This window comes from Notamacropus eugenii, chromosome 2, assembly GCF_028372415.1.
Source record: "Notamacropus eugenii isolate mMacEug1 chromosome 2, mMacEug1.pri_v2, whole genome shotgun sequence".
NCBI classification, from domain to species: domain Eukaryota; kingdom Metazoa; phylum Chordata; class Mammalia; order Diprotodontia; family Macropodidae; genus Notamacropus; species Notamacropus eugenii.
This window is the reverse complement of record NC_092873.1, coordinates 154,359,797-154,371,999: the sequence shown is the minus strand read 5'-3', so window position 1 is coordinate 154,371,999 and position 12,203 is coordinate 154,359,797.

Sequence of the window (12,203 nt, the reverse complement as noted above, 5' to 3'; positions counted from 1 at the left end):
TCTGAAATCCTTTCCCTAAGTCAACTTATTAGGATAAGATGATGAAGAAATGGCTAGACAGAGATTTTCATGGAAAAAAATGTGGAGATTTTAGTGGACTGAAACAACAGTGTGATTGGGCAGCTGAAAATGCTGCTCCAGTCACAGGCTGCTTTGAAAGGAATAGTGCCCAGGACGAGCAAGGTCATGGTCTTCCGTGCTTTGCCCTGGTCAAATCACATGAGAAATCACACTGTTCTGTGTGGGTGGCACATTTTAGGAAAAACATTGTAAAGCTAGAGAAGGCCCAGAAAGTCCAGACGAGGCAATCAGATTGGTGTAAAATGTTGACATCCTATCATATATGGGCCAGTGTAAGGAACTTGGGAGGGTTTAACCTGGAGCAAAAAAGAATTAAAAGCAATGAGATAGCAGCATCAAATATTTGATTTGCTATCACAGGGCAGATGGATTAAACTTATTTTGCTTGGCTCCAGAGGACAGAATGAGGCTCATTGACTAAATGTTGCAAAGAGACTGTTTTGGACTAGATGTAAGGAAGAAGTTATCCTAATCTACATCTTTCCCTTGGACCCAGATGGCTCCATAGGAGAAAGTGAGTCTGGGACTGCACGGCCCTCCCTCACTATAAGCCAATTCATTCCAATGTCATGGCATCAACTCCCCGACATCATGGTCATCTTCCAGAATGAAGGACAAACAACAAGGAAGGACTTACTAAGAGACAGAATGGGCCTCCTCTGGAAGAGGTGGATTCCCATTCACTGCTGTTTTTCAAGGAAAACACAGGGTGACCACTTGTTCATTATGATACAATAAGGATACTCATTCACGTTGTTTTTGTTTGTCTGTTCTCAATGAAGACCATGACCTCAGGGAGGTGATATGGATTTAAGTGAGGCCGGGCTGTGCAAAGTCACCAGCCTCACTCTCTCCTCAAGAGCCATCTGGGTCCAGTGGCCAAATCAGGATGAGTGGAGATGTCCCAGCATGCAGTTGGAAACCTTGGCTTTTCAAGCTAAGGTTTTTAAGAGGTCTCAGTTTGACTGAGGCAAGGCCCATTCAGTGATAAAGGCCTAATAAGAAATGAGGTAAAGAATGGCCTCTTTAAAAAAAAAAAAATACCTGGGAAGGGAAGGCCCTCAGTGTTTCTGCCAAGACAGAAACAACTGCTATTTACATTCATTCTGAGCTAGTCTGATCCAAATGATGACCAAGTAGGGCTTAGTCTGGGACTATTGTTGGTCAATCAGTGAGAGCCAGTTATTCAGGGCTAAGGCTGGTCTTTAAGAGAATAAAAAAGTTTCAGAGAAGAAAATTTATTGTATGCCTGTGAAACCTGGAATTTTACCAGAGCCATGCGAGAAAACTGAATCACTTCCATTAGGAAGATTCTGAAAATCACCTGGCAAGATAAGACACTGAGGTCCTTCCTGGAGAAAACAGCCAAGTATTCAAAATTTATCGCAGAGATTGCGACTCCAATGGGCTTGCCATATTGTTTGTTTGAATGCCAAATGTATGTTTGCCTAAAAGACAATTGTACAGAAAATTCACATAAGGCAAGGGCCAACCTGGAGGTCAGAAGAAGTAATAAAAAGATACTTTCAAGGTCTCTCTAAAGAACTTTTGAATTGATTGTGAGACATGGGAGTCACTGGCACAGGACCATCTAGCATGGGATTTCTGCATCAAAGAAAGTGTTGTCCTCTATGAGTAAAGCAGGATTACAGTAGCTCAAAAGAAACATGAGATGCATAAATTTAGACATCTCTACTCCAAATATTCATACAGACTATTTGTCCCCAACCTGTGGTAGGGCTTTCCAAGCTCATACTGGTCTGATCAGCCACAGCTGAACACACTGTACCTTGACCCCAACACAGTGATGTCATTTTGGTCCTCTCTGAGAAAGAGGACAACAAGCGACCAACAATGCCAGGTATTGTGCTAAGCTTTGGGGACTGAAAGGCAAAAACATGGTCTCTGCTGGCAAGAAGCACATGGTCTAATGGGGGAGACAGCATGCAAACAACTCTGTACCAATAAAATATGGATGAGAAAAATTAGACATAATTAACAGAAGGAGGGCACTAGCATTTAGGAGAAGGTAGGATTTCATTTTATTTTAGTTCTAATTTATGGAATAAAGCAAGCATTTCTATAACACAGTACAATAAAAAAAGACAACTGAATATGAAACTACAAATCTACCATCCACAACTTGCTATTTCTTTCAAATATAAAATAAAATGATCATGTAAAAATTTTTCTTGTTTTCTTTCCTCCTACCCTTATATTACACACATCTATCGATCACCCTCTCTTTGTGAGAAGTGTCTTGTAACAAAGGAAAGCAATTAAGTAAAACTAATTATATAGTGACCTCATATGAAAATGCATACAATATTTCACATCTGTAGCACTGCCTCATTTCCCAGGGTTTTATTTTTTTTTAACGAGGATCAAATTATAAAGCACTTAGCACAGTGCCTGGCATATTAGTAGGTACTATATAAATGCCATTATTACGGTTATTATATTCGAGAGGCAGCAGTGTGGCAGTAGATAGTACACTGGGCCTGGAGTGAGTTCAGACCAAAGTCTGTTTGCTTCAGTTTATTCAACTGTAAAATGGGGATGATAATAACAGCAACCTCACATTGTTGTCTGAGACATTTTTAAGCACAGTGCTTGGTATATAATAGGTCTTTGTGCTGTGAAAATGTGAATGCATATTTCTTCTCCCTTCCTATTTGTGTCCCTAATGTATGATGTATAGTGAGTGCTTAAGAAGTATTTATTGATTAACCAAGGAAAACACCAGGCCAGACTGCAGTAAGGAAAATGTGTCACAACTTCATTCATTAATAGTGATCTTAAAGTGTGAATCTTAATTTGAAGGTAAAACTTAGTTGTCAGACCCACTCTATTATTACCTAACATGGCCTGGCCTGCCTTCTCCTATATAGATAGTTTTCAGGGACTATTAGTTGTCTAGGTAGGCATTAGAAGTACTATCTGTAGTTCCAGGGATCTGGATTTGACTCAGACTTTCCAGCCCTCAGTTTCCTCATATGTAAAATGAAAGTTGGACTGAATAATTTTTAAAGCTTTTCAAATCTTTACAGTTCTAAGGGAGAGCATCACTGAAGTGTACAATGGATAATTTTGATTTTTTCAAATGAAAAATTTCTTGTATAAATAAAATCTATGCAGCCAAGAATAGAAGGAATACAGAAAATTGGGAACAAGACTTTCATAGACAATCTCTCAGGTAGGATGTGATTAGGTTGGAATGTTGCTCTGGTGTAGAAAATGATGAGCTGTTTGATTTAGAAAAAACATGGAAAGACTTGGATTTATGAAAGTAGATGCTATCTACCTTCAGAGAAATTGATGACAAGTGGAAATAAGCATAGCATGATTTTACATATATATTATATGTATTTATATATATACGTGTGTATTTATATATATATGTGTGTGTATGTTTATAGATATCTACGTATGTGTATATTCATATGTGTGTATGTGTATGTGTGTATGTGTATGTGTATATACGCACATCCATGCTTAATTGTAGTGGGGGTGAGAGAGGGGAAAATAAAGTAAAACATGGACAACAGAAAACAAAACAAAACCTACAAGGAAGCATAGAAAACCTGGGCAGCTTTGGAAACAATTCATAGCATTTATTATATAGGTTCTTTTGAAATTTAATATTGAATGCTCTCTTATGATCTGCTGTGTACATGGTAATGTTTTCTTTTTCTTGTATTTAAGTTTAAAATAAACTAGTAAAAATTTACTAAAAAAATTTTTAAGTCCCTTTTCTAAGTTCCACGATCCTATATTTCTGTGAACTTGAGGATAGAACAAAGCCAAGATTCACTGTGTCCTCACCTTTATAGAACCTGTGGTAAAGAAAGGCTCCATCAGAAATGAGTTACATAGGGAGAAGCAAAGTAGTTAGTGCATTGAGAGCAAGGGTCAGTGTCAGGATAACCTGGAAATGTGCCACCTCTGAAACAAATCGGTTGAGTCACTTAACCCCTCAGGGTCCCAGGGAACCCTCAGAGACAAGACTTTACCTAACACCTGTTGATCTGCATTTATGGTGGGAAGGGGAGTTTCTTCACCCAGAGTCCCCTGGACCAAAACAAATGAGTGATAGGGAGGACATAATGGAATAAACTTAATAAAAAGTAGATTATATTTGTCTGTGCACATGGCAGCCAAGAGCAGTGTCAGTTTAGAATATAAACTCACTTACAAAACATTACACAGAGGAATAGTTAAAGATTATGAGCAAGATCATTTCACCAAACAGTAAGGGGTACTGGAGGGGAAAATTAGTTTGGGAAAACTTGGCATGAAAGTTAACTAATCCAGATCATCCCCAAAATGTTAGTGGTTGAAACTGGAAAGAGGACCAACAAATAAACAGTAGGCTAGGTATGCCAAGGTCTCTATAGTGACCTATTTTTATGATCAATGACAGTGGAAACAGCACATTTGGACTCTAACACCTCAGTCCCTGATGTGTTTTATGGGAAACTGGAAATAGCTCTTAAGTCAATGTAGTCAGCAACAACAGCTGGACTCAACCAACTCTACGGGGAAGAAATCCAGGCTAGCAGCAATGCAACTCTGAAAGTCCTGAGGGACTGCTGAGCAACAAACCTCAAACAGGGGAAAATACAAACTGATTAGATAAAAGAAAGAGGATTGAAGAAATCATTGAAAAGAATGGATCCAAGTGTTATTTTGCTTTGTAAAATCTTCATGAGAATGTCATACATATGTATATATTAAAAGTGCCAATAGAAATATGCTAAGGAAATAGCAAAGTTTTTTTAATGTAATTTTCTACAATAGGTCTACAACAGGTTAAGTATGAGATTACAAGTCATATTGTGGTTTTTTAATTTAAAAATAATTGACCAATAGGATCAAATGCACCATTGAAGACTCTCCTCCAAAAGATATTTCCCATGTATTCATTGTAATCATACAAGATTTTTCAACTGATATGACTACAGATATGGTTTTTGTGTCATAAACTGCTAGTTAGCAGTATTCAACAGTGAGTTAGATTTTTAGAGGAGGTACTTGTCCAGAGGAAAAGGGCTAATCACGAGATTCTCCAGACGTTTGTGTTTCCAGTTGACATCGTTCTGATTACAAGTAAACCTGTTGTGTGCTAGGCACTATGCTAAGAGTTAAGAAGGAATGAAAAGGACAAAAGAAAAAAAAAAGCATCAAGGAAGATTTGGTGAAGACTTCTTACAGAATGTAGGGCTTCAGCTGGAACTTGAAGGAAACCAGGGAGGCCAACAGTTGGAGAGGAGGAGGGAGAGAATTCCAGGCATGGCATATGATGACAAGGGAAATGAAGAATCAAAGGACAGAATATCTTGTTTGAGGAACAGGAAGGAGTCCAGTGTTACTGGATCACAGAGTATGGGTAGGAAAGTAAGGTGTAAAAAGATTGGAAAGGTAGAAAAGGGTCAGGTTTACAAAGGGCTTTAAAATCCCAAAAGATAGTTATTATTACTATGTGTTTTTACTCTGGAGGCAATAAAGAGTTATGGAACAAAAAGATGAGGTGGTCAGACCTGTACTTTACTAATGCTAGGTACTGGAGGCAGTTAGGTGGTCCAATCAATCCAAAACATTCATTAAGCATCTACCAAGTACTAGGTACTATGTAAAGTGGGGGGAGGGGTGTACAAAAAGAGGCAAAAGGTAATCCCTGCCCTCAAGGAGCTCATAATACAATGAGAGACAACAAACAAATGCATACTTAAATATGCACACATATATTACACATGCATACATACACATATATGTAAATGTACATCAAACATACATTATATGTGTATGTGCTATTACATATATGTATATATAAATACACACCTATCCACAAGCTAGTTAAGTAGGATATAATTAGGAAAGGCACTGAAATTAAAAACGGTTGGGAAATGTTTTTTGTAGAAGATGGGGTTTTAGTTGGAACATAAAGGAAGCCAGGTAAACCAGCAGGCAGGGAGGAAGAAGAGGAACATTTCAATCATGAGAGACAGCCAGAAAAAACTCCAGGAGCCCAGAGGTGGCACGTCTTGTTGGTGGAACAGTAAGGAGGCCGGCATCACTGGACTGAATAGAACATGACAGGGAATAAGATGTATGGAAAGACTTTATGCAGGGTGTTGGGTGCCAAACAGAAGATTTTGTATTTGATCCTGGAGGCAATAAGGAGCCACTGGAGTTTATTGATAGGGGAGTGACATATTTGGATCTGTGCTTTAAGAAACAACTTTAGTGGCTGAAAGGAGGATGGACTGAAGTGGCAAATTTGGCACAGGCAGATCTACTATCAGGCTACTGCAATAATTCAGGCATGAAGTGGTGAGGGTCTGCAGAAGAGTGGTGGTCATGCCAGAAAATAAAAGGGAGTTTATTCAAGAGATGTTTCATAGGTGAAATGGACAGGCCTTGGCAAAAGATTGCGTATGGGGAAAGGGGTGATGGTGGGAGACAGTGAGAAGTTGAGGATGACTCCTGGATTGCAAGTCTGAAGGCCTAGGAGGACTGCATTGCCCTCTACAGTGATAAGGGGAGATAGGAGTGAGGATGGTGGAGGTGAGACAGGTTATGAATTGTTTTGGACATATTGAGTTTAAGATGTTTACTGATATCCAGTTTGAGAAGTCTGAAAGACAGCTGGAGATGGGAAATTGTAGGTCAGCAGAGAAGTTGAGGCAGGATAAGTAGATTTGAGAATCATCAGAATAGAGATAGTAATTAAATCCTTGGGAGATGATGAAATTACCAAGTGAAATTGTAAAGAGGGAGAAGATAAGAGGGCCCAAGACTGAACCCTGAAGGATACATATCATTAGAGGGTGTGACTGAAGGAGAATCCAGCAAAGAATCTGGAGGAAGAGGGGTCAGATAGAGAAGAGGAGAAGGAGGAGAGAGTGATGTCCCAACAGAGGGAAGAATTTATCAACCTGAAAACTGTTCAACAGTGTCAAAGACTGCAGAAAGATCAAAGAGAATGAGGATTTAGAAAACACCATTGTGTTTGGCAACCAAGAGATCACTGGTAATTTTGGAGAGAGTAGTTTCAGTGGAATGATAAGTTTTGAAGCTGTATTGTAAGAGATTAAGAAAAGAGAGACAAGGGAGAAAGTGGAGGCATTAGCTTACACAACCTATTTAAGGAGTTTCGCCACAAAGGGCAAAAGAGATACTGAACAATACAGATGGAAATATCAAGTAAAGATTTTGTTGTTTTGTTTCGTTTTTCAGTATGAGGAAGACGTGGCCATGTTTGTGGGCAATAAGGAATGAGCCATTAGTCAGGGAGTGGTTAAAAATAATTGATAGCATGGGGATGACAGCCGGGGCAATCTGATAGAGGAGAGAGAGAAGAGTGAGATTGAACATGTAGAGGGGTTAGCCCTCATAAGAAATAGGTCCATCTCATCATATGAGACAAGCTATTGCCCTGACTGGTTTCAACTGCACTGAACAAAATGCCCTTTCCACGATAAACTTACCATTCAAGCTGCTAATTTCAGCCTTGACTGTGTCCACCTCCTCTTTTCCACCTCTGCCTCCTCTCCCTTCTGGAGAGCTGGAGGGCAGAACATCAAACTCTTACCAATGCCTTCCTTTACAGAAGGCAGAAACGACTCTTAGATCATCCCACCTTCTATCTGTTCTCCTATCTGATTGTAACTCCACAGAACAAGGTGTCTCTATACTGTGTACCCCCTGATGTCCTACCCTCCCTTCCTTTTCCTTCCTCCTTCTATGTGCTATCTTCTCCTATAGATTGTAAGCTCATTGAGGGCAGGGGATGTCTTTTTGTTTATCAGTTGTATCCCCAGTGTTTAGCACAGTGCCTAACACATAGGTGCTTAATATGTTTATTGAATTAGATCATTGGATTGGGTGAAGAAGGAGATAGGGGAAGATGGCAACTGAGTAACAATAGGTGAGGAAGAGGGGAGAAGGACCTCAGATGTGATGATACTTTTACCATCTCTAAGAAAAATAAGCTATTACCACTTTCCAGAGAGGATCCTCAAGAGCAGAGATTAGGGAGGGGGCTACAGTAATCTTGAATGTCATATTCAAATACAACCAGCTTTATGAGAAAGCTTAAATGAATATGTTCCTCATGTGATTTCAGGGGCGCTAATAATACTTTTTGTTCATGGGAAATCTCCCTCACCTGCTCTCTAGTGACCCAGATTCTTCAGTTGGAATCTATAATCTCATTCACAGAAATACAGATTTTTAGATAGGAGCTTTCATAAGAGATTTCATTTCAAGACTTTTGTTTCTACAATAATACCCACAACTCTGGGAAAGGTGACATTTTAAGCTGTTAGTTATATGTACAGATTTTGATACAAGGAGAGAGAATCAGAACCTGCGTGTCTGAGATATGAAGAAAACCACTGCCTCAGAACTGGATGAAAGAGTACAAAACTGTGAGGCTAAGGCCCATCCTCCCATCTTCCCACTCCTGACATTTTTCCTACTTCATAATTTTGCCTTGGACATTTATACCTTAACAGGGTTAAATGGAAACTTTACTTCTTCCCCTTAATGGCTGGAAACCAATATACTTGAATTATATAGGTCTCTCTCTCTCTCTCTCTCTCTCTCTCTCTCTCTCTCTCTCTCTCTCTCTCTCTCTCTCTCTCTCTCCCTCTCTCTCTCCCTCTCCCTCTCCCTCTCCCTCTCTTCCTCCCTCCCTCTCTCTCTCTCATTCCACCTCTCCCTAACCAGGATTTGTTCACTTCAAGGCATTTTAGAAATTTTAGGTGAGGAGCCTTTAGACCATGTATGGGGCTGTAAGATAGCAAACTGGGAGAGAAATTATTTAATTTCTCCCTTCTATTTTATAGATGAGGAAATTGATTTCAGGTCCTTGTAATTAAACAATGACCCAAGGCCTCAGGATAGCCAAAAGGTGGACAAGTTAGCCAAAATTGTTGCTCCAGAGAATTAGATAAGTCAGCTAAGTGGCTCAGTAGATAGAACACTAGACCTGGAATTAGGAAGATCTGAGTTCAAATTTAGCCTCAAACACCTACTAGCTGTGTGACCTTGGGCAAATCACTTAACTTCTTTTTGTTTTAATCCACTAGAAAAGGAAATGGCAAACCACTCCAGTGGACAGTATTGGTGTGCAATGGTCCATGGGGTCATGAAGAGTCAGACAAGACTGAGCAACTTGCAAGGGTGGAGTGGATTAAGTAAAAAAATAAAATTGTCCCATCCCATTTAAAATAAATGAAAAAAGTTCCTGATATCAAGGAGGAAAAAAAATCAATTTCAACCATAGGCTTTAGCTTCAATAAATTATAAGGTTTAAAGTAAGTGTGAGTTTTAGCTGCAATATATTATAGGGTTTAAACTAAGTGTGAGTAGATTAGAATAGGAAAACTAGTTTAAAACTAAGATTGTTATTCTAGAGATTGGAACTAGTACGACCTGTTCCAGTAAAAATCACTGGAGACAAACCTCTTAGAGGAGAAAGAAAGCCTTAGCTTTGGTTTTCTTACACTACCCCCTTTCTTTTGACCTGAGGGAGCACCTCACAAATTTCAAAAGGTCTGTAGAAGAGAGTCCAACTCCTGCCAAAATTCCCAAGTCCAAACCAGATTAAAATGTAATTGGGAAATGTTTAATAAAATAAATAAAAACACAATACAACATAGATAACATCAATTTGTGGCTTTCTAAGTCAATATTCTCTTACAGGGATCAGTTTCAGTTTGAGTATGAAACCATTGGTATAAAGAATTTGGGACTTCCCATCTTCCCCCTTAGTATTGCTTTTAGTAGCCGAACCAGATAAGCTGACAGCAATGTCTGCACTGGAAGCCCTGGACAGAAATTCCCAACTTTACTAAGAGACTAGCAAACAGACAAACAAACAAAAAACATACCACACATAATGGGCACATCCCATGAAAGGAAGAAAAGGACTTCTAGCCACTAAGGGATAGGATTTACTCATTTGCCACCTAGGTTTACTAAATTAGAGCCTGGTATCTCCTGGATTCTGTATATATTTGTGAGAGTTCACCCCCCAATTCTTTTTTAAAATTTTTTAAATTGATTTATTTTTAGTTTCTAATACTCACTTTTATAAGATTTTGAGTTGTAAATTTTCTCCCCTCCTCCTTCTCCTTCCTCTTCCCCAAGATGGCATGTAATATGATATAGGCCATACATTAATCATATTTCCATATCAGTCATGATGTAAGGAAGAATTAGAACCAAAGGGAAAAAACCCATGAGGAAGAAAAAAAAGGAAAAATAGTATGCTTAGATCTGCATTCAGTCTTCGAGGTTGTTTCTCTGAGTGTGGATAGCATTTTCCATTCTGAGTCTTAGATCGTTACATTGCTAAGAAGAGCTAAGCCTATCAAAATTGGTCATCAAACAACATTGCTATTACTGTGTATAATGTTTTCCTGGTTCTGCTCACTTCACTCAGCATCAGTTTATACAAGTCTTTCCAGGTTTTTATGAAGTCAGCCTGCTTATCATTTCTTATGGAACTACAGCATTCCATTATATTCATATACCACAACTTGTTCAGCCATTCATCAATTGATGGCCATCCCCTCAATTTCCAATTCTTGGTCACCACAAAAAGAGCTTCTATAAATATATTTGTACATGTGGGTCTTTTTCCCATTTTTATAACCTTTTTGGGAGACAGACCTAGATGTGGTATTACTGGATTGAAGGGTTGCCCCCATTCTGGGGAAGGATTTGTACTTCTCTTTTTGCTGTATCTTAGTAAATTCCACTTTGTAAAAGCTCATTAATGTTAATTGGTTAAGTGAAACAAGGTCAAAACTTGAAATGAAGTTATATATAAGTGGAAAGAAAAATTTTAATAACATTTATTCCCATGAGGAGGTAGTAACCACATTCTAGATACTTAGTTCATCAATGTGCTTTACATATATTAACTCACTGAATCCTCACCAAGACCTGGGAGGTAAGTGCCCTTCCCCATTTTACAGATAAGGAAACTGAGGCTGAGAGAAGTTAAGATACTTGTCCAGGTTCATGTAACACACCTAGTAAATGAATGAATGAGAATTTGAACTCAAGTCTTCTTAATTCTAGCATTCTATGTACTGTGCTTCTTATGCACTTACGACTTGATTCATGATGAGGAACTACTGACACCATCTCCCTCTACTTTCAAACTCTCTCGAACTCAGTATGAACTATTCCTAGGTAAAACTGTGTGCTAGACTCATTTGCCTTCACTACAGGGAACAAGGTTGTCTGGGGATGGAGAAAGCATTTTCATTGGAGTTTTACTTCATAATATTGTTGATCTTGCCCTGAGGGGAATAGTTAGTTAGGTGGGAAAAGTTCTGTAAAAGAAAAGAATTCTGGTATATTATACAAGGGTCTCAAAATAGAAGTTGCTTGTATGTACTTAACCTTATCTTCTCTTGTCACACCATGCATTTTTCCCCTTCTTTTCCTTTGTACATGCCCATGGTTGTTTTATAAGGTGAATTCTGGCCCAAGCAATAAGAAGTCATGTCTGGGGCCAAACTGAATTGGGCTTTGTTTCCCATTCTTCAGTTGCAGCGATTAACTCTTTAAGAAGGTTTCATGGGAATGGCAGCTGACCACTTTGGTGAGATGGACATGATGTGAGGATTCAACTGAATCTATAATAGAAAATAAAAGGCTCAGCTTTCATAGAGAAGCAGTCATTATGGTACAAATTTCCTCTTTCCTGTAGTCTCTTCTGATCACACTTATTTTGGTGATTGTAGAGCTATCAGGAGGGGAAAGAGAAGGGGGCACATAATAGGTACTATATGAATGCTATATAAGCTATATAAGCATATGCATATATATTACATATGTAATATATCTATCTATATCTATCTATCTATCTATCTATTTATATCTATCTTTTTCAATCATCTATCTATCTTTCTATCTATCTAATGTGCAAGGCACTTTGCTAAGCACTTTTATAAATATGTTCTCATTTGATCTTCACAGCAAGCCTGGGAATTAGAGGCTGTTATTATCCCCATTTCACAGAAGATGAAACTGAGGACAGAAGATAAGTAGCTAGCCCATGATCACAAAGACAAGAAGGGTGTGAAGCTGGATTGGAA